At 41.7% G+C, this 21,908-nt stretch overlaps 1 pseudogene; it reads left to right on the top strand.

The window, feature by feature from the left end:
- Positions 1-12,431: 12,431 nt before the first annotated feature.
- LOC138089567 (endogenous retrovirus group PABLB member 1 Env polyprotein-like) lies at positions 12,432-15,140 on the top strand (annotated as a pseudogene).
- Positions 15,141-21,908: the final 6,768 nt, after the last annotated feature.

Genomic DNA, 21,908 nt, shown 5'->3' with positions numbered 1-21,908 from the left:
GGTCCCAAACCCTTTCCTGTGTCCTTTGGTCTATCTTCCATCTAAAATACAAATCAGGCCACATTAGAAACACACGCTCAAACCGTTCCAGTTACTTCCCATTTCCCCCTGTGTAATTCCAAAGTCTTGGCCAAGTTTTGGTCCCATACCATATCACAGGTATACTGGCCTCATTTTTGTTTCAAATTCACACCAAGCAAGTCCCCACCTTTCAGAGCACTGCATGTGCTGTTTCCTCTGTGTGAAGGCTGTTCCTGCACATACACCCATGGCTCATTCTTGCACTTTCTCTACACCTTTTCCCAAACATCTGCTGTAGCAAAGGAGCCGTCTCTGACTATCAACCTGTAGAAAAAGAACATACACACCTCTTCTTCCATCACTTTCTATCCCCCTACACATCTCTGCTCCTTTCCCATGGCACTTAGCACCACAGGAAGAATGTATATATTTTGTTTCTTTATTTCACTAGAATATAAAATATTTGAAAGCAAGAACTTGGTGTCTTTTTTCCACTAAAGTAATTTCAGCATTATAGCAGTACCTGGCACAGAGTAAATACTCAATTAATCTTCGTTCAATAAATTCCTCAATAAAAATATTCATGATACAGCAGAATAAACAAAGAGCCCGGAATCAGACAACCTAAATTTGGATCCAGTCTTTGCCACTTGTTATCTAAATTAGGGCAAAATCATAACCTCACTAAGATTCCATGGTGTCATCTTCAAAAAGAGATTGCAAATACCTAAATTGTAACTGTAATTTTTGCAAAAATAGAAATTACATATATATATAGATTTAATATGTGAAAAGTATATTGTATATAAATCACTGTGATTCATAATTAGTAGATACTTAATAAGTAATACATTTCATTATTTATTTTTTTTTTGGACACACCTTTCTACTACATCTCTCTCCATAATGGTTATGCTGGATTGCAACACAAGGTCCCAGAATACTGCATCAGAGAACCAGTTGCCCTGGTGAGGCTAAACAAAATTCTTTGAGTACAGCTTCAAATCTATTTTTCCCCCCAGGTATGTTCACAGTTAATCAATGATTAATCAATGATTCCATTTGCCACCACTGGAGGGAACTACTTGAGTATATAAACAGACGAACTTACTTATAGAATGATCAAAGAATCCTGTGAAACTCAGATATTACTTGAAGCATTAATTTTGTATAAGTTGGAAAAAACTGTGTTGACCACAAACAAGTTTTCCATGCACAGCATATTACAACTCAAATAGTGACTCTGACTTCAGTTCAGTTCAGTTCAGTTTAGTCACTCAGTTGTGTCTGACTCTTTGTGACCTCATGGACTGCAGAATGCCAGGCCTCCTTGTCCATCACCAACTCCCGAAGCCTACTCAAAGTCATGTTCATCTCATCGGTGATGCCATCCAACCAGCTCATCCTCTGTCGTCCCCTTCTCCTCCTACTTTCAATCTTTCCTAGCATCAGGGTCTTTTCCAATGAGTCAGTTCTTCCCATCAGGTGGCCAAAGTATTGGAGTTTCAGCTTCAGCATCAGTCCTCCCAATGAATATTCAGGACTGATTTCCTTTAGGATTAACTCTGACTTAGTAGCAAGAAAACAGACAGTTATATGTGAAAATGGGCCAAAGACCTAAATAGAGACCTCATCAAAGAAGATGTACAAATGGCAAACAAGCATATGTCATCAGAGAAATAGAAATGCAAACAACGAGATACCACCACACATTCATTAGAATGGCCAAAATCTGTAATACTGACAATGCTAAACGCTGGCTAGGATGTGGAACAAAAACTCTCCCAATTATCTTTGGGGACAATGTAAAATGGTGCAGCCACTTTAAAAGATACTTTGGCAGTTTCTTACAAAACTAAGCAATTATATCTCTTGACATTTACCCCAAGGAATTGAAAACTTAGAACCACACAAAAACCTGCACATGGGTATTGATGTCACCTTTATTCATAACTGCTCAAGTCTAGAAGCAACCAAGATACCATTCAGTAGTTGAAAGAATAAATATACTGTGGTACATCCAGACAATGAACTATTTATTTTTCAGCACTAAAAAAAAATGGGCTGTCAATCCATGAAAAGACATTAAGGAACCTTAAATGCATATTATTAAGTGAAAAAATGCCAACCTGAAAAGGCTAAATGCTGTATGCTTCTTATTATATGACATTCTGGAAAATACAAAACTATGGCAACAGTAAAAAGATCAATAGTTGCAGAGATGGGAGTGAGGGGAGAAAATGGATAAACAGGCAGGGCACAGAGGACTTCTGGGTCAGTGAAAATACTCTAAAATCTTACAGTGATGGATACATGTCATTATACATTTGTCCATACTCAAAATCATAGGACCGAATACAATCTATCTTCTTGGAGCATCATTTTTAACACTGTGGTTGGGAGAGAGAAACAGTGCTTGAGTGAGGTAATCTGATGAAGCTTTTAAAATGCATTTCATATTTTAAAAACATAAAGACACATTACAGAGGAAAATGCATATATCAATAACTCTTTTTTCAAAATTATTTTTTCATAAACCTCCAGAAAGGTTTCATTTGACACTTTTCTATTGACAATTACAAGTTCCACCCTCAACTTGATATAAAGAGGTAAAAGGAAACAGTTAACTCTTCTCTCAACTGCTATTTAACATGGTACTAGAGTGTTCTCGCCTGGAGAATCCCAGGGACGGGGGAGCCTGGTGGGCTGCCGTCTATGGGGTCGCACAGAGTCGGACACGACTGAAGTGACTTAGCAGCAGCAGCAGAGGTTCTAGTTACCACAAAAAGGCAATTAAAAAAAAAAGGCATTTAGACTGAGGAATGGTAAGGTAAAACTGTCTTTAGTCACAGACAATATTATTGTCTATTTAGAAAACATAGCACAGTAGAACTAATAATTATTTGACAAGGTTACACAATAAAAGATCAACGTGCGAAAATTAATTCATTTCCATATACAAGGAAAGAACAATCAAATATCGAAATTCACAACTTCTGCAATAGCATCAAAAATATGAGGACTAAGGCATGCTTCTGACAAGCTATAAGACCTATACACTCAAAACTACAAACGCTGCTGAGAACAATGAAAGAAGACATAGTTATATGGGCAAGAATCCTCACATTGATTGTTAAGATGTCCACTGTCCCCAGCTGACCTTGGGGTCACAAAGAGTTGGACACAACAGCAACTGAACAACAAAACCATGAAAAGGCATGACAGACTGGGAGAAAATATCTGGAAGTACATCTCTGATAAAAGATCTGTATCCAGAATATATGCACACACATACAAACATACACGTAAATACACATGCAGTCTGCTGCATTTATATTATACCTCAGTAAAAGTTTAAAAATCAAATCAAAGTAAATAAGACAATCTCTAGTATATGAAGGATGACCTCATAAAAATCTGTTTTAAGAAGCCCAGGATTATGCGATCCTTCAGGTCAGGGACTATGACTTTCTGTTTTTCTTTTCTTTCCACCAGGATCTGAACCACACACACAAGTCTTAACAGAACATCTCAATTTAAAAATATAATTATCTCACGAGCAAGAAGTCTGGAAGGAGAGTGTGCCAGGCTTGAAAGCTCAGTAATTTCACCCAGGATGCAAGTTCTCTCTGTCCTGGTTGGCCATCTTTAGCATTCTGGCTTTTCATTCTTAGGCTCATTGTCAGAGAATGGCTAATGCCAAAAATGGCTAATATTCTCTGGCAACAGCCTCCAAAGCAGTAAGCAACGAAGGGATGAGAGAAAGCAGTCCTCCTTCCTGTAACACTCTATTTAGATGAAATGAGACCTTTCCCAGAAGCCCCTTGGGTCACTCTCCTAGCACTGGACCAATCACTGTCAGGACAGACTAAGATTACCATAAATTTGCCCCTCAACCAATCCCACACTAGGACAGTGGTTGGCCCTCAACAAAAATCAGGATTCTGTTAACAAAGAAGAAAAGAGGTAAACAACTAGTAGGCAACTGAAAGTCTTCTACCACTGTTGACTTACAATTTAAATAGAAACCTTGTAGAGCTTTTACTATTTTTGACACACTTAACTCCTTATACTCTATATTCCAGAAAAAAGTATGAATATAATAAATGTGTATTAACCCATACGTAAATGGTTTCATAAACACATTTCTGGTGGTTTATAATAAAATATACTTTAAAATAAGGGTTAAATAACCTACAACCAGTTGAAAGAAAAAGAGAAAGGGGGTATGACATAGGTATCAATAATTGTGATATACACCAGAACATAGGGTTTGAAAACCCATTTCTGAATTTTGAAGAAATAAAAACAGAAATAAAGCTAAACTTAATGAAATCATTTTGATGTGGACAATACAGAATATGAAATAGTAACTTTCTTTGTAATGCTTTTACCATTTCTCATGATTTCAATTTCACCAGTATCCTTTTTTTTTTTTTCAGAAACAATTAAAATTAGTTCACATTCTCTGTGCAGTAGAGCACTACAGTTGGGTTTAGTGTGAGAAACCTCAGATTTATTTTATTGCAGTAAGGATTTTCAACATGTTATAGAACAGTGGGAAAGTGAATATAGTAGGGATTCATGTGGATTCAAATCAGTCAGAAATTACCAGTAAAGCTTTATCCTGTGTGACTTCAAAATCCATCAGTGGAAGTTCTCTAGACTGAACAAATGTCCTAAGTCACAGCTCTGGGACATGGGGAAAAAATAAAAAAACAAGCATGCCTGGATTGTAAAGAATAGGGCCTGGGACTCAAAAACCCATGTATAAAATTTGCCTCTATCAACCACTGCCTGTCGGTGATAAAACTGTCTAGTCTCTCTGGTCCTTGGTTTAATTGTATCTATGTAATGACAGCGGAGAAGGCGATGGCACCCCACTCCAGTACTCTTGCCTGGAAAATCCCATGGGCAGAGGAGCCTGGTGGGCTGTAGTCCATGAGGTCGCTAAGACTGAGCGACTGAGAGACTTCACTTTCACTTTTCACTTTCACGCATTGGAGAAGGAAATGGCAACCCACTCCAGTGTTCTTGTCTGGAGAATCCCAGGGACGGGGGAGCCTGGTGGGCTGCTGTCTATGGGGTCGCACAGAGTCGGACATGACTGAAGCGACTTAGCAGCAGCAGCAGCAGCAATGATAGAATTGGACTATTTGGTCTCTGCTGTCTCTTTATGCTTTAAAATAAAGAGTTGATCTCTGTTTGGTCTCTGCTGTCTCTTCTTGCTTTAGAATGTTGCCCAAAGGGCCAATATCTAGAAAAAGTAAAAAACTATTTGCATCCAGACATTAAAGGATATCATTTAATAATATAAAGTCTAAAAAAAGTTTTAATAATACAAAAATTTTCCTTTTCTATCAATTCCTAAATGATGGCTCAGACAGTAAAGAATCTGCCTGCAATTCGGGAGACCCAGCTTCAATTTCTGGGTCGGGAAGATTCCCTAGAGAAGGGAAGAGCAACCCACTCCAGTATTCTAGCCTGTAAAATCACATGGACAGAGTAGCCTGGAGGGCAACAGTTCATGGGGTCACAAAGAGTCAAACATGACTGAGCAACTAATACTTTCAAAGACAAAAAATCAGGCACTGGGTTTTTCTTTCCAATTTCTAGTATAAAAGTTGATACACTCAATCTAATGGAATCTAATAGCAAAGGAACTTTCATCTTAAGAGCCCAACATCAACATTCAATCTATCTTCATGTAACAAACAAAAATATCCTACAGACCTTCAGTTAATTCCCTTACATCTCAAGCTTAAAATTATGGGCTCAAGAATGTACATAACATACTTTCACTTCCTATGATAGTGAAAGAAACAATAAAATAAACTAAGGAGAAAAAAAGAATTCGTCTAGCATTAAAACACCAAACACGTTAAACCAGAAATGTTCACTGTAAAATTTATTCCCTTGAAGATTAACAAATTCACACACTATTCTAAAATAATCATGTGCAACTTGAAATTATCATGAATGATTCTTGATTTACTTCTGCAGAATAACTTAAGCACAATGGAATACATCAGAATTATCCAAAAAGTAAGCAAATACCATACAAATGATTAGCATTGATCCAGAAAGATCCCTTATCCAACCGTCTATTGAAGGTTACCGTTATTTAACAAATGTTTAAACACTTCTTACGATTTTTCACAAAGTTTCAATCACAAATTATTTTCCTAAGATAATATGCAAGCTCTTTAATTTTGGATGACTTTCAATATTCAAGATATTAAATAAACAAACAAAATGAGGGGTAAAAAGCATCAGTCTAGCTGGGATTCCAGCCAATAAAAACTCTACTTCATGGAAAAAAGCACGAAGTCCACAATCTCACAGTGAGGATGGAAACAATCACCCCAAACAGGAATGGTTGTTGTTTACTGTGCAAATCACAGAGGACTGAAAAAAGGGGGAGCCTTCAGTCCAGGGTGAGTGAGCAGAGGTGACACCCTTTACAAGAGTTTTATTGAAGGACACCTGCACTGCTAAACAGCAACAGTTGACACTTTCTCTTTCATCTTATGAAAATGCTCTCAAGAGATGAGGTCATAAAGGCTTTTAACTTTGATCTTACGGAATTCCAGGCTTACTTCCCTTAATATTAATATCTGAAGCATTGCTATGACCTGTGACATCTACCCTTTCCTTTGGAATATAATTGCTTTACAATATTGTTAGTTTCTGCTGTACAATGAAGTGAATCATCTGTATGCATACTTATATTCCATCCCTCTTGGACCTCTGTCCCAACCCACGTGCATCCACCCCTCTAGGTTATCACAGAACACTAAGCTGAGCTCCCTGTGCCATACAACAGCTTCCTACTAGCTATCTATTTTACACATGGCACACACAGTACTGTACATATGTCAATCCTAATCTCCGATTCGCCCCACCCTCCTCTTCCCACCCCTGTGTCCACATGTCCATTCCTCATGTCTGCATCTCTGTTTCTGCCTTGGAAATAGATTCATCTGTACCACTTTTTTCTAGACTCCACACATATGCATTAAGAAACAATATTTGTTTCTCTCTTTCTGACTTTCTTTACCATGTATGACAGTCATGTCTCCTCATTTCTGAGTACCATAACTAAACTATGGCCATGTGTAATTAAACAATACATAAAAGCATTCAATGCATTTCAGTTTGTCCAAGTTATATATTTAAAAACCACTGGTTATATATAGTAGTTATCAAATACTTATTGTTGTTAAGTCCCTCAGTCATGTTCAACACTTTGTATCCCCATGGAATGCAGCACACCAGGCTTCCCTGTCCTTCACCATCTCCTGGAGCTTGCTCAAACTCATGTTCATTGAGTCAGTGATGCCATCCAACCATCTTATGTTATAAGACTTATAAAATAAACAGACATTTGAAGCAGGGGCATACAGACAAAATTTAGCTAAAATGAGAGCATACAGCTATAAGGTTTAAAGACATTCTAAGCAATCTGAAAAACAACCATAACATACTTTTAATTCTTCATTGAATAAATATTTTAACTTCCTGTGTACGACTTTAATCTATTGTTTAATTCGGGTCAAAATGAAGTAACTCACTTATGCACTCTGTTATATAAAAGACCCAGAGGATGAAATTACATCTCTCTTTAATAAGATTCTCTGAAATCCTATACTACAATAACTTAGCAGCCAAATTATTTTTCTTCTGTTAATGCTGATTGAGCAGTAAATAATAACTAGCAGAAAAACAAGCATGTAAAATAAAATGTTTCACACCTTTGCTGCAGCTTTCTTAAATGACCCTGACCTACCAACAACTTTAGTACAAGCTCAAATGCAATTATCTCATCAACCTCTAAATAAAGCAATAATTCAGTGTAGTTTTCAGAGGGCTAATTTTAATGTCCAGATATTAAAAAACTGTATAGGAAATTATTCAAATATTAGTGTTGAGGCTGAAACAAATCAAAACATCTTCTTTCAAAGCTCAGTGCTCTTGTAATGACCTAGTTCAATAAGGAGCCCTCGCCCTCCCAGACTCCATTTTTGCATCTACAAAACAAATGGTCTGCACAGTACAACCTCTAATGGTCCCTACCACCTCTAAAACAAGTCCACTAGGCCCTCAGTATAAACCATGGCAATATGAAAAGGAGAAAATTAGGCAAGATATTGGATGTAAAGGTACTGCGAATATGCTTTTGAATCTTCCTAAAGATTCTGGTGGAGTTCAGTTGGTAAAGATTCTGTCTGCAGTGCAGGAGACCTGGGTTTGATTCCTGAGTTAGGAAAATCCCCTGGAGAAGGAAATGGCAACCCACTCCAGTACTCTTGCTGGAGAACCCCATGGACACAGGAGCCTGGCAGGTTGCTGTCCATGGAGTCGCAAGAGTCGGACATGACTTAGTGACTAAACTACCACCACCACCAAAGATACTGGTATAGAAAAAACAGCAGAGACTCCAAATCCCACTTCTGCTCATTTTTTCATCAGTAGACTGAAAAAATAAATAATTATACCATTTATAGTCCTCTGTACTTATACTCCTCTGCCCCTTTCACAACATCTCTGGTATGATCTGTGAATTAAGAGAAAACATTAATATAAAAAATGGACACATCGGTTTTTTTCTTCTTATATATGAAAACTCAATGAAGGAGGAAACAGAACAGGCTCCATCTTGAAAGCAGGACTCCATCTTGGGCCGGACTGTGGACTTTGAGCTATATGCTCAGTATCTATGGAAACGACATACCAACTGGAAAACCAGACAACCCCCCAACCCTCAATGATGGAAGAGCCCCAGGTTTGGAACCTAGACTCTCCGTTGCCTAAAAGAATACCCTAATTATCTGTGTAACCGAATAAAATAATAAATTTTATTATGCTTATTGGGGTATGACCACAGGCTTATTGATAATTGTCCACTGTTAACTACCTAGGGTTAAGGCATACATATCACAGGTTAACTTTGATTGTATCTTTCTTTTCCTTTGTTCAGACTAGTTTCAGAGAATTTGGGGAGGTGGGTTTGAGCATGTACACTTATGGTATATAAGGTTTTCACAAAAACTGGTCAGGGCCCTCGGCTAAGAGGACACTGCCTTGGGCCCGCCGGTGTAATAAACTGCACTCCACTATCTGCACTGTCCTCCTGAGTGAGTTTGTTTCCCGGAACGCGTGGCTACAACACTTGGTGCATTGGCCGGGAAACTCCCCACTTTGAGGAGACAAGTCCCATTTGGGATTACTCCGAGGCCTTGCGGATCAAATCTTCTAGAAGGGGGAAGGCACCTCACCATTCTGGAAGGATTCTGCTTCTCAACGCCCAGACCTTTCATGCCAGCAGGTAGTGGATGGCAGCAGGGGAACTGAGCGCTCAGGTAAGGAGGAACCCACCCAGCAGCGTGGAAAAGGGGGCCTGATCACCACCCTGGGAGGGACTAGAAGGGGCATGGACCCACAGGAGCATGGAACAGGCAGGTGGCGGTGATTGCTTGGTACACAGGTTGACGAGTGTGTTAGGGCTTAGGAAGGAAATTTGTGAATGTCATTTAGGAGGTGGTGTCCACGCTGTCTTTGGGAAAATTATTAGCAAGCAATCACCAGGAGATTGTCAGGAGAAGAAACTTGGTCTTTGTGTGCTCGTATTCTGCCCTCCCCAAGGAGGGTCCCATCTGCTGTAAAATTCTTGACCCCTCGGAACTGTCAGGCAAGAAGGATGGGGATAAATAAATGAGTTCAAATTGACTTTTCTAGAGATGGCCTGGGACGTGGTATATTTAACCCATCTGTGTTTTCATCCGCACCTGATCATATCCACCAAGGAAGCACAGACTTTTAAGGGAGAAACAGTCTTGGACCACATGGTTTCTGATTCGGCCGCGCTGACTAGCAGGTGAAGACATGCTAATGCCCATCTTCCCTCTGGGATCTGGCAGGTAAGGCTCTTCTAACCCCAATTAGGAAGGAGGAATGGCAATTTAAGTGTTTCATTGAGTGGAAATATCAGAAGTACACAGGATACCGAGAATTTCGTAGACAGAACGAAAAGGAAAAGTAGAAGAAGGCCGAGAAGGTAAGCAAGATGGGGAAATGAATCTAAGACAACTGTACTGGAGTGCATGATTAAAAATTTAAAGAAGGGATTTGGAGGAGACTATGGGGTGAAGATGACGCCTAAACGCCTCCACATACTCTGTGAGGTCGGATGGCCCCCTAGGGGAGTAGGATGGCCACCAGAAAACACCACGAACTTAAAAATAGCAGAGGCAGTCTATACAGTAGTCACAGGAGAGCCAGGACACCCGGATCAATATCAATATATTGACTCACGGCTAAGGTTAGCTTAAGACCCTCCTACTTGGACAAGGTTCTGTATACAGAAGGTAAAGGGAAAAATATTAAGGGCACAAAAGTTGACTGATGATAAAAAGGAAATTCTACAAGATTTGGATGGGGATGACCTGACCCCTCCCCCATACTGGATAATGATGCGTCCACCTCCCAGAGCTCCACCAGGACTGGAGGCCACCTTAATGCCCAATCCAGGGCCAGGTGAAGTTCCTCCAGCAGCTGCTGCTCTTCCTCCAGCTCTCCCAGATATCATAGAGCAGCCATTTTGGCAGGCTCTGATCCTAGCGATGGAGGCCGCTTGTCAATGCCCCCAGGATTCCACCTCAGCCAGACCTCCTAGATTTGTATCCACCTCTCCCGGTGAGTACTGATGGGAAGAGGGAAGAAAACATAGGAATTAGACAGAGGCTGCACTCTGCCAAGGAACAGGGGGAAAGAACCCCACTACAGATGCCCCTCAGAGAGCTACAACAGCCTCCAGTTCAGGACACCTGTGGGCATCACCATCAGCCCCCTGTAGCCTATTTTTACCAGCCATTTTCCTCTACGGATATATTAAACTGGCAGAGACACATTTCACTGTACTCGGGGGAGCCACAAGCCATGATTACGCTGCTGCTACTAAGTTACTTCAGTCGTGTCTGACTCTGTGTGACCCCATAGACATCAGCCCACCAGGCTCCCCCGTCCCTGGGATTCTCCAGGCAAGAACACTGGAGTGGGTTGCCATTTCCTTCTCCAATGCATGCAAGTGAAAAGTGAAAGTGAAGTCGCTCAGTCGTGTCCAACCCTCAGCGACCCCATGGACCACAGCTTTCCAGGCTCCTCCGTCCATGGGATTTTCCAGGCAAGAGTACTGGAGTAGGGTGCCATTGCCTTCTCCGATGATTACGCTATGGACACTATTTATCAAACCCACCACCCTACATGGGATGACATAATCCAACTACTAGTCTCCCTTTTCAATACTGAGAAAAGACACAGGATCCTAACTGAGGCCAGAAAATAGTTACGAGAAATGGCACCTGAGGGTACTGCAAACCTGCAATGGTGGGCAGCACCAGCCACCCCCGATGACAGCTGCATTTGGGACTGTAACATAGAGGAAGGGAGGGGCCACCACCTGGAGAGATATTGGGTGGCTATTTTACAAGGTCTCAAGAGGGGGGCCCGAAAACATATGAGTATGGCAAAACCCTCCGAAGTGATTCAAAGGGAAAGCGAATTACCCTCTGAGTTGTACAAAAGACTGTGCGAGGCCTGTAGACTTTAGATGCCAATAAATCCAGAGGCTGCTGGGTCTCAGATGGTGATAAATGCAGCCTTTGTGTCTCAAGCCTACATTGAATATGTCACCAATTCATGACTCATGAATTTTCATACATACCTGAAAACCCAATACCTTTGTTGGGAAGGGATTTGCTGTCTAAATTGGAGGCACTTGTGGCGTCAGTCGCCTATTGAGTCTTCCTCCCAGTAACCCCTCAAGGTGAATGGAGGCTGCACGATCTCCCAGAAGGGAAACCAGACAGGCTAAACAGTCTAGAGAGAGAGTTAACTCAACAATTCCCTGAGGTCTGGGCAGAAGACAACCCCTCCAGGGTTGCAAAACAAGTCCCACTGGTAATAGAACTCAAACCCAGTACAGTTACGGCAGCACCCGCCTTGGGCCTGCCAGACCTTGCTAAGCCATTTACACTTTATGTGACTGAAAAGGACAAGGTGGCTATGGGAGTGTTGTCCCAGACTATGGGGAAATGGGACAGACCCGTGGCTTATCTCCCGAAACCGCTGGACAATGTTGCCACTGGGTGGCTGGGATGCTTAAGGGCAGCTGCCGCAGTTGCCTTACTGGTCTGGGAGGCAACCAAGGTGACTTTGGGCCAAGATTTGATCGTAAAAGTCCCATATGAGGTCAACACTCTCTTGTGAGGGGACCTCCATAAATGGTGGTCAACATCCCGGATTACTCAATACCAGGGACGGTTATGTGAGAACCCACATGTTACTATTGAGCCTTGACAGGCCCCTGAATCCGGCCACTCTCCTTCCCGTGGGAGAAGGTGGAGCCTCACATGACTGCAAGGAAATGTGCCAGCAGACCTGACTTGAGAGACCAGCCAATCCCGGACCCAGATTTCGTCCTATACACCAATGGCACCAGCCTGGTGAAACAAGGACGACTATCAGGATATGCAGTAGTCATGGAAGAAACCATCACTGAGGCTGGCTCTCTGCCATCACACTGGTCCGCTCAAGGGGCAGAACCATATGCTCTAATCTGGGCCCTCCAGCTGTCAAAAGGTAAGAAGACAAACATTTCCACAGACTCCAGGTATGCTTTTGCCACACTTCCCCGTCTCTCTTCGCTACGCAGGACAGAATCTCAGAATTGCACTGGCTGCTCACAGGTCAGTGCTGACTCTCGGCACAGACAGATTGAGCTACAAGGCACGCTGCCCTCTGAACACCTGGAAGTGGACTTCACAAATGAAACCTCACAGACACGACCATTACCTGCTGGTCATGGTATGTACATTCTCAGGATGGGTAGCAGCTTTTCCTACCTGGATTGAAAGAGCATCAAAAGTAGCCCAGTGCCTGCTTAGGGAGATAGTTCCCAGATCTGGATTTCCTACCAGCACTGGATCGGACAATGGCCCGGCTTTCGTAGCTGATTTAGTACGACAAGCAAGCAAAATTTTAAACATCAAGTGGAAATTACATACAGCATATAGGCCCCAGAGTTCTGGGATGGTGGAAGGAACAAACTGGACACTTGAAGAGACACTCTCCAAGTGGGTCACAGAGACTGACTGCTCCCGGGTGGACTTGTTTCCGATGGCTCTGCTCAGACTGAGGATGACCCCATGGTCCCATAGCTATTCTCCATACGATATTGTGTATGGGAGGCCCCCTCCCATAATAAAACAGCTGTCAACAAATTTGTCTCAGGGATGGGGAGATGAGATTTCACAGCAGATGGAACAACTGGGTAAGGTAATAAATCAGGTAACTAAGTTTGTACAAGAGAGGGTGCCATTCCCCCTTGGGGACCAGATACATGATTTTGTGCCTGGGGATTAGGTGTGGGTCAAGGACTGTAAACACGACTCCATGGCCCCACATTGGAAGGGTCCATATACTATTGTTCTAACCACCCCTATGGCAATTAAATTTGCAGGTGTCACTCCCTGGATCAACCACATGAGCACGAACAGACATACCACGCAGACCCAGAAAACACTGAGTGGACTGTGCAGAGGGACCCCACTGACCCTCGGGAGACTAAGATCATCCTTAAGAAGAAGGAAAAGAATATCCCGGGCGAGCCCCTTCAGGAAGAAGCCACCTAATCAACTCCTGCTGTTTGGCCTCATCAACGTGATTTTGAATTTAACTTCCATTTAAACTCAGGACAATGTTTTCATCTCTAGGACACATTCCTATGCAGACTTCCACAACACCTTCAACTGCTGGGTATGTGGGGCTATGCCTCTGTCTGTGATGGATGGACTTCCTTGGTGATTTTTACCACTCCACCAAGGAGATTTTAAACCACTCTGCTCTTTTCTGGGATGACAAAAAGACTTTCCTTTCTCTTGTCAATCATAATGTCTCCCTGCTCTCTTGGTGTAAGCCAGAACTACAGTCAATAGACTTGGGCCATGGGGTTACATTTGATGTAAACACCAGTTTCATAGGACTAACAAAAACCTATACCTCATATTTAAAGAAAAAAAAGGGAAAAAGCTCTCCCTGACCAGAAAGGGAGAACAGGCCTCTAGGTATGTTGAACAGTTCTACCAAGTCTGGGATGAATATTTCTCGATGACCCCAGAAAAGGGTCAATTAATTACTCCCACCGCTATATGCTGGGAACAAAAAGAATGAAGGGTAGGGTTTGTTGACTATCCATTACACCCAAAAGAACTAAAATATATGGGGTATCTATCCCCCGAACAATGTAAATGAACATTCAAGGTTACATACCACCCCAACCAGTCCATCCATTGGCCAGGCTCTGATTGGAAATACAACCCTGGAATCCGCTGGGTGGCACCCAAGGGAACCCAATGGCTTTGTGGGCCTACCTTTTGGCCTTGGTTACCAATCGGCTGGGTAGGCTGCTGCACACTGGAGTTTGCTTTTGCCCATGGTAGCCTAAAGCCTAACCTACAACAAGCCCTGATAAATCTACTTTATTTACATGCGAGGTGGACAAGGTCTGTGTTTCAGTGGTATGAGTATATTGCTGCTTTATTTGTACCTTCTATAGGGACAACAAAAATTATGATTAAAGTAGAAGCCTTGGCTAATTTCACAAACAGGCCCTCCTAGGTAGTGTTAAAGCCATCCAAGCCTTAAATGAAGAACAAATCCAAATGAGAAAAGTGGTAATTCAAAATAGAATGGCTTTGGACATGCTCACAGCTGCTCAAGGAGGGACCTGTGCTATAATTAAGGTTGAATGTTGTGTATATATTGCTGATTTATCTGGCAATATATCAGCTGCTTTAGATGACATGAAAAACCAGGTAAAAGCAATGTCAAATGAAAACATTCCTTTCTGGACTTCAGTCCTATCTTGGATGAAGGGTGAATGTTGGAAAGCTATATTTACCATTGTTATAGTTGCCTTGATAGTTCTGCTTTGTGGACCCTGCATTTTACAATGTACTATGAACTTTGTAACCCAAAGGTTGGTGTCGTTCTCCCAAATTGGCGGTCAGAGAGCGAGCGTGCAATATATCCCTGCGAGTGATGCTCATACTATGAGTTAAGAGCGTCAGGAGGGGGGAATGAAGGAGGAAACAGACAGAACAGGCTCCATCTTAAAAGCAGAACTCCATCTTGGGCCAGACTGTGGACTTTGAGCTATATGCCCAGTATCTATGGAAACGACATACGAACTGGAAAACCAGACCCCCCCCCCCCGCCCCCGCTCCACCATGGAAGAGTCCCAGGGCTCGTACCTAGACTCTATGTCACCTAAAAGAATACCCTAATTATCTGTGTAACCGAATAGAATCATAAATTCTGCTATGTTTACTGGGGTATGACCACAGGCCTACTGATAATTGTCTACTGTTAACTACCTAGGCTTAAGGCATACGAATCATGGGTTTAAGGCATACGAATCACAGGTTAACTTTGATTATATCTTTCTTTTCCTTTGTTTAGACTAGTTTCAGAGAATTTGGGGAGCTGGGTTTGAGCATGTACACTTAGGGTATATAAGGTTTTCACAAAAACTGGTCGGGGGCCTTGGCTAAGAGGAGACTCTGCCTTGGGCCCGCCGGTGTAATAAACTGCACTCCACTATCTGCATTGTGCTTCTGAGTGAGTTTGTTTCCCAGAATGCGTGGCTACAACAAAAACATTTCCATTTTGTTGTTGTTGTTGTTACTGTTGAAGGCTCAAACCAGGGTGGAGGGCTGAAAAATAATTAGTGCATTTTCTCAGAAGATTCACCAGCAGTTAATATTGTCAGCTCAGGAGCCAGGCTGCCTGGGTTCAAATCCTGGCCCCCACCCACTAGCTGAGTGACTCCCTCATTTGTAAACTGGGAGATAATGATAGTGCCCAACTCATCAAGCTGATGTGAGAATTAAATGAGTTGATATAAATAAAGCACTCAGAAAGCCCAAGTGAGGACTTCACACATGTCAGCTGTGAGCACGTGGGAAGTCTAGTTACAACCCACTGGCCACATATGTTGTCCACAACAGTTCAGGGAAAACAACAAAAGCTAAAGAAGCAGGCAGTATTTGTCTTTCCTTTTTAAATTCTTGTTTACTTTTTTCTGCAGACCTTTTCCCACCATGCTAAGAGTTTTAACATCAAATTTAACATAAACTTCTCTTCTGCCAAGAGTTTTAACATTAACTTCTTCCCATAGTAACCCTTACAAGGGTGTCTGTATCCTAAAGATGTCTAAGCAGAGAAATCAACCCTCCATCCAAGAAGACATGAAACAACAGGATTCTGTGTACTTTGAGACAAGTACTTTCTCCATCCAACTCTATAGTCAAATTTGACCCAATCCCATCTAAATAAATATGCTCTTCTTTTTGTTGGTTGTGTTGATAGCCAAAGAAAACAGAGCTGGCAGTTTCTTCCTACAGATGAGGGGCATTTTCATTAACCACAAAATGTTTATTTTTCTCTTGTCTCTTCTTAATGGTTTTGATGCAAAATACATAAATAAATAAACTTTCCATGCTCAGTTTTAAGTCCTAGCCAGTATGACCGACTTTGCTAAAGGAAACCTGAAAATGTCACAATAATCTATGTACTGAGTTCTAGATCTCTACCACTACAACATTGTAAAGTAGTTTGCCTCCAATTAAAATAAATAAATTTATATTAAATAATACCTATTGGTGATCTTCTTTATACTACTAAATCGTTTACTACTATACTACTAAATCATCCTTCCATTTCACTTCCTGATCTTGTGTAAACTAACAGACTTCCTTTCTACAGAACAGCAAAGAAGAAAGTCATCCAGGGAGAACAGCTTAGAATATCCAAGGGCACAGGCATCATCTAGCATTTTCAGTCAGAGGGTGAATCCCTCCCTCATCCCCATGTTATCCTCTTCATTTTGACCTCTGCTGACCCCCTCCCTCTGTGACAACTTGAGTCTATTCTCCATTGAGTCCTTCTCCTCACTCACCAACCACACACAATTCTCTTCTAATTTGAAAAAGGTGCTCCCTTCAATTACTGTTCTGTTCTTGTTTCAAAACACATGCTTCCTCTTACTTTCTCAACATCTTTTCTATGTTGAACCTCTAAGATGTCACCTGCCACAAAACAAATAGCACTGTATCCCGAGGGGCCACCGGTGGCCTTCTAATCGGCAAATGAAAGAGCTTTGTTCTCAGTCCCCATTCTATTTGTCCTCGTGAAATGTCAGAAAGTGATAACCAATACCTTCTAAAAATTATTCTTGGTCATTGGCTCTTCAGGTAGGATTACCCTGACCTCCCTCTGTTTCCCTATCTCAGTCTCTCCAGATCCATCTTCCTCCTTCCACTCCATAAACATGGTGTTCTCCCAGGTGTATCCTCACCTGAGAGGTGTTCTCCCAGGTGTATCCAGGTGTATCCAGGGTGTATCCTTCTGTCCTTTTGGTGGCTGTCATTTAGTCACTAAGTTGTGTCTGACTCTTTTGCAGCCCCATGAACTAAAGCCCACCAGGCTCCTCTGTCCATGGGATTTCCCAGCAAAAATACTAGAGTGGGTAGCCATTTACTTTCCCAGGAGATCTTCTTGATGGAGGCGTTGAACCCATTTCTGCATTGGCAGGCAAATTTTTTACCACTGAGCCACCAGGTAAGCCCTTCTGTCCTTTAGCCAGCTATAATTTCCCCGTAGGTACAACATCTTTAAAAATACTCCTTTGATCTCTCTGACCAGCCTAGACATCCCCTCATGGCACAACAGAGCCAGCTGCTAGTTTGACAGGTTCTCAAAAGTTATAAATTCAAACACATCTTTCTGGTTACTGAAATCACTGACACTTGCTCTTCAACTCGCTTACTGGTACCCGCTAAGCCTGAAACTCTAGGAGAAACCTTGCTTTTTTCCCTCTCCACATCTACCACTCACCTTCCTCCTATTAACCCTGTTGACTTATTATCCAAGTTCAGTAAAGTTTTTTTCAAATTCTTTTTATTGAATTCTCTCCTAGTTTTCTTTCAACTATTAGACCAGGAGCTGGCTAAGTATGGTCCACAACTTGCCATTTGTTTATGTAAATAAAGTTTTATTAGACCACAGCCATGCCCATTCATGTATGTGTTACATATGGCTGCTCTTACACTCCACCAGAATAGGTCAGGACCTGCACAGAGACTGCATGGCCCGAAAACTCAAAATTATTTACTGTCTTGACTTTTACCAAAAAAAAAGTTTGCTGCCCCTGGTTGAGGCCTTTTTTAGCTCACACATAAACCGCTTCAAGGGCCCCTAAACCATCTTCCATGCCAAGTTTCACACTTTCACTAATCTTCCTACCATCTGGTTAATTTTCCTAAAACATCATTTCAAAAATATTATTCTCTTGCTCGAGAATTATGGGACTTTCCATTATGTCAAAGATAAAAGTCCAAAGGCAGAGCAGCATCTCATGCAACTCTGTACTTTATGTTGTGACGAGCACCTTGCTGAACACCAAGCACCTTGTAAATACGGAAGTTTGGCTTCAAAGACTCTTTTGAGTATGGTCTCAGGACTTCCTAGCCTGAGTTCCCACTGCTCTGCATCTTTATCCCCCAAAAGTTTCTGATTCAATCATTCTAATCCATCTACAGTTCCAAGGCAGGCTTTACTGCCTTATATTTTGCACTTCTGAGTCTTCATTCTTACTATTTACCAGATCAGGACAGGTCCTTTTGTGTCCAAACAATTCAATCCTTTCTTTCAAGACCAAATTAAGGTAAGACCTAAAGTGAAAGTGAAAGTGAAGTCGCTCAGTCGTGTCCGACTCTTTGTGATCTCATGGACTGTAGTCTACCAGGCTTCTCTGTCTATGGGATTTTCCAGGCAAGAGTACTGGAGTGGGTTGCCATTTCCTTCTCCAGGGGGGATCTTCCTGACCCAGGGATCGAATCCAGGGCTCCTGCACTGCAGGCAGACGCTTTACCCTCTGAGCCACCAGGGAAGCCAAGGCACGACCTAACCTATCTAGAATTCCTTTCTTGGTCTTTCTGAAACAGACTTACCCTGTTGATAGCAGAGTACTTAATATTTTATACAGCTAACCTGGCAATGTTGTTTTGTTGCTTAAATTCTGTATTATCATGTGCTTGCCTTTTCATCCCATCTCCCTCAATAAGTCAACATAGCACCTTATATTAAATCTTCAGGTAAAACTTCCTCAAATTTTTTCAGGGAATAAATTTGTAAACAAATGGCTCACTGAAAGCAGATCTGTGATTCTTGGCTCCCCACAGAAAACATCTGTCCGTATCTAGGGACAGTTCTGACTGATCGTCACTAAAGAGAGAAGTGGGGGAGGGAAGAAGGTGCTACTGACATCTAGTGGGTGGATACCAGAAATGCTTCTAAACATCACCCAATGCACAGGACAATCCCCCTGCTACAAAGAATTATCCTATTTAAATAGGTTAGACATTCAACAATGCTGAAGCTGAGTATCCCTGATGTAGTTCAATCCTTTACGAAACTGGGATCCTAGAAACATCATATCTACAAACATAGCAATAAGAAAATACTACTTGTTGAGTACTTTCTTCTAACTTTGTAACTTTGACAGAAAAGGTCAGTTTTCATTTCAATTCCAGAAAAAAGTAATGCCAAAGAATGTTCAAACTACTGTACAATTGCACCTATTTCACATGTGAGCAAGGTAATACTCAAAATCCTTCAAGCTAGGCTTCAGCAGAACATGAACTGAGAACTTTCAGATGCACCAAGTGGATTTAGAAAATGCAGACGAGCCAGAGATTAAATTGCCAACATCTGTTGGATAACAGAAAAAGCAAAGAAATTCAAAAAAAAATCTACTTCTGCTTCACTGACTGCACTAAAGCCTTTCACTGTATGGATCACAACAAACTGTGGAAAATGCAAGAGATGGGAACACCTTACCTACTTCCTGAGAAACCTGTATGCAGATCAGGAAGCAACAGTTAGAACCGGACATGGAACATGGGCTGGTTCCAATTTGGAAAAGGAGTACGTCAAGGCTGCATATTGTTACCCTGCTTATTTAACTTATATGCAGAGTACATCATGTGAAATGCCCGGCTGGATGAAGCACAAGCTGGAATCAAGATTGCCAGGAGAAATATCAACAATCTCAGATATGCAGATGATACCGCTCTAATGGCAGAAAGTAAGGGGAACTAAAGAGCCTCTTGATGAGGATGAAAGTAGAGAGTGAAAAAGCTGGCTTAAAACTCAACATTCAAAAAATGAATCATGGCATCCAGTCCCATCACTTCATGGCAAATAGATGGGGAAAAAATGGAAACAGTGATAGAATTTATTTTCTTGGCTCCAGAATCACTGCAGACAGTGACTGTACCCATGAAATTAAATGATACTTGCTCCTCGGAAAAAAAGCTATGACAACTTCAGTTCAGTTCAGTTCAGTCGCTCAGTCGTGTCTGACTCTGCAACCCCATGAACTGCAGCACGCCAGGCCTCCCTGTCCATCACCAACTCCCGGAATTCACTCAAATTCACGTCCATCGAGTCAGTGATGCCATCCAGCCATCTCATCCTCTGTCGTCCCCTTCTCCTCCTGCTCCAATCCCTCCCAGCATCAGAGTCTTTTCCAAAGAGTCAACTCTTCCCATGAGGTGGCCAAAGTACTGGAGTTTCAGCTTTAGCATCATTCCTTCCAAAGAACACCCAGGACCGATCTCCTTTAGAATGGACTGGTTATGACAACTTAGAGTGTATTAAAAGGCAAAAGTCTATATGGTCAAAGCTATGGTTTTCCCAGTGGTCTTTTTTTTTTTTTTTTTTGGGGGGGGTTGCTATTAATTCTTTTTTATTTTTTTTTTAATTTTAAAATCTTTAATTCTTACATGTGTTCCCAAACATGAACCCCCCTCCCACCTCCCTCCCCATAACATCTCTGTGGGTCATCCCCATGCACCAGCCCCAAGCATGCTGTATCCTGCGTCAGACATAGACTGGCGATTCAATTCTTACATGATAGTATACATGATAGAATGCCATTCTCCCAAATCATCCCACCCTCTCCCTCTCCCTCTGAGTCCAAAAGTCCGTTATACACAGCTGTGTCTTTTTTCCTGCCTTGCATACAGGGTCATCATTGCCATCTTTCTAAATTCCATATATATGTGTTAGTATACTGTATTGGTGTTTTTCTTTCTGGCTTACTTCACTCTGTATAATCGGCTCCAGTTTCATCCATCTCATCAGAACTGATTCAAATGAATTCTTTTTAATGGCTGAGTAATACTCCATTATGTATATGTACCACAGCTTTCTTATCCATTCATCTGCTGATGGACATCTAGGTTGCTTCCATGTCCTGGCTATTATAAGCAGTGCTGCGATGAACATTGGGGTACATGTGTCTCTTTCAATTCTGGTTTCCTCGGTGTGTATGCCCAGCAGTGGGATTGCTGGGTCATAAGGTAGTTCTATTTGCAATTATTAAGGAATCTCCACACTGTTCTCCATAGTGGCTGTACTAGTTTGCATTCCCACCAACAGTGTAGGAGGGTTCCCTTTTCTCCACACCCTCTCCAGCATTTATTGCTTGCAGATTTTTGGATCGCAGACATTCTGACTGGTGTGAAGTGGTACCTCATTGTGGTTTTGATTTGCATTTCTCTGATAATGAGTGATGTTGAGCATCTTTTCATGTGTTTGTTAGCCATCTGTATGTCTTCTTTGGAGAAATGTCTATTTAGTTCTTTGGCCCCTTTTTTGATTGGGTCATTTATTTTTCTGGAATTGAGCTGCATAAGTTGCTTGTATATTTTTGAGATTAGTTGTTTGTCAGTTGCTTCATTTGCTATTATTTTCTCCCATTC

Source organism: Capricornis sumatraensis, chromosome 13 (genome assembly GCF_032405125.1).
Source record: "Capricornis sumatraensis isolate serow.1 chromosome 13, serow.2, whole genome shotgun sequence".
In the NCBI taxonomy this organism is placed as follows: domain Eukaryota; kingdom Metazoa; phylum Chordata; class Mammalia; order Artiodactyla; family Bovidae; genus Capricornis; species Capricornis sumatraensis.
This window is presented reverse-complemented; position numbering and strand designations above follow the sequence as displayed.